Raw genomic sequence first — 2,500 nt, forward strand, 5'->3', positions numbered from 1 at the left:
CTTCTGCGCCCCTCTGTCTACAGGACAGCAGTCACCACGACACACAATGCAGCCTCACTGTTAGTAGGGCAGTGGCGGGATAGGCGCCACCCATCCCAGGCACAGCACACAGGACCAGCGTGAGTCAGGCTATGGGGTCAGCTCCATCGCCCTGGAGCTGCTTAGAAACACTCCTGTCCCCGTGACTGTCGATGCTCATTACTGACTGTTGTCTGGCCTCACACTCACCCCCCCTCTGCCCTATGACCTCGGTGTGTGTGTGTGTGTGTGTGTGTGTGTGTGTGTGTGTGTGTGTGTGTGTGTGTGTGTGTGTGTGTGTGTGTGTGTGTGTGTGTGTGTGTGTGTGTGTGTGTGAATGGTGTGTGTTGAATTTGAGAAAGAAATGGGCAGAAGGAAGTGATTGTAAGGACCAGAGAACAGAAGTTCATACAGTAATATCCATCTGACAGCAAAAGAGAGGAGGTCTGCTAACAGTAATTTATATATTATACCGTATTAACCACATAAAGCATGAATCAAACAGCGATTAGAAGAATTCAATCGTTTAAAATGATGTAATGTCAATTAATTAGATCTGGGGGGGGGGGGGGGGGACACATTAAGTGTGAGTTAGTTCACTTGATGGAGACCATCGAGCTAACTTCAGTTCCCCTTTTTACTGATGAGACAAACCAGAATAACAACATCAATAATGATGAGGATGAATCAATGAATGATTGATTGGGAATAATGAAAGCGATGGAAGTGATATAAAAAAATAAAAAAAGAGAAGAAAGAAAGGAAAGACGTGGGCAATTAGGAGTTCCCCCGTGTCAAGAATCTCTACCACCAAAAGCTGAAAAAGGTCCAAGCGTCAACAACATCCAAAGTACAATATCACAGACGGCTAGGGCTGGGTATCCATACTCTCTGAGCGCTGACCGAATCACGTCCGCAGAGTATTAAAAGGTGATTTATGTTTTCCAGTTAGCCGACTTTTCATCTGTCATTTCCTTTCTTACTTACTGAGCGTTCTCGATGTCTTATTCAATATTGTTTTTGTTGTTTTGGCCAATGGCTATTCTGCAATAGCCAGTGGTGGAAGAAGTACACAGTTCCTTTACTTAAGTAAAAGTATCCACATAAATGAGTACTCTGGTAAAAGTAAAAGTCCTCCATTCAAATTCTGCTTAAGTAAAAGTAGAGAAGTATTTGCTATTGAATGTACTTAAGTATCTAAAGTAAAAGTATGCGTTCTACATGACGTTAGTGTATTCCAGTGCTTGGGAGCGTTCAATCCTCGATCCATTGACCTCTACAGGTTATGTTAAAGTGGTATGTGGTCCAATTATGCTGCTCTGATTTTAAGTTCCCTAAAATTCAGTACTACATTTTTTTTTTTTTTTTTTTATATATATATATTTTTTTTAAGTACCGTGCTTGAGTAAAAATACATCACTTTCCACCACTGGCAATAGCAACATGTTATATTGATAAAAGATATTTTACGTTGTCTTGTGAAAGTCACCTACGCGCTCTCACACGGCCCGTCATCAATGTCCACTGACATTGTCCATCGGCAGAACCCTACAACGAAGCATTTGAGAAGTTTTGGCTTATTTTATTAAAAGAAAATAAGGTTATCGCAGAGAAACGTGTTTACAGTCAGCAAAGTAAGTTAATTGAAAAAAAGTATCGTTCTGGAATCAGTATCAAATCACAGGTATCGGTACTGTTGGCTACCGCCGGGATAAAAGACTCTGAATGATACCCAGCCCTACGGATCACACAGTAGCATAAGACTCCACATTGTACCCAACGAACACCATCTAGAAGGCAAACACCTCTACCAAACTCAGAGCGAGGGCGATGGAACCCACCTCTACCAAACTCAGAGCGAGGGCGATGGAACCCAGCAGTGAGCGTTCCAAGATGTGAGGCCATGTACTGCTCTGCCGAGTGCCATGACACCTCACACCACTACACTCTACTGAAGAGAGCTTTCATCAAGCACCTCCGGACCCCTACTCACACACACACACACACACACACACACACACACACACACACACACACACACACACACACACACACACACACACACACACACACACACACACACACACACACACACACATACTGTTCTCTCACACACACGCGCACACACACACACACACACATACTGCTCTCTCACACGCACACACAGACACACTGCTCTCTCACACACACACACACACACACACACACACACACACACACACACATACTGCTCTCTCACACGCACACACACTGCTCTCTCTCACACACACACACACACACACACACACACACACACACACACACACACACACACACACACACACACACACACACACACACACACACACACACACACACACACACACACACTGCTCTCTCACTGCTCTGGTATAATCATAAGAATGTCTCACTTGACAACATGTTCATGGACCGGCACTAGATTGTTATGTATGTTACAGGATTTACTTGTCCCTTTCAAGTA

The 2,500-nt window shown here is 43.9% G+C and overlaps 1 protein-coding gene across 1 annotated transcript in view; it reads right to left on the reverse strand.

Annotated features, from left to right (window-relative positions):
• The window catches only part of ryr1b (ryanodine receptor 1b (skeletal)), a 189,273-nt gene that overhangs the window by 62,351 nt on the left and 124,422 nt on the right, over positions 1–2,500 (reverse strand).

The sequence above is a fragment of the Notolepis coatsorum genome, assembly GCF_963971535.1.
Source record: "Notolepis coatsorum genome assembly, chromosome: 1".
NCBI lineage: Eukaryota > Metazoa > Chordata > Actinopteri > Aulopiformes > Paralepididae > Notolepis > Notolepis coatsorum.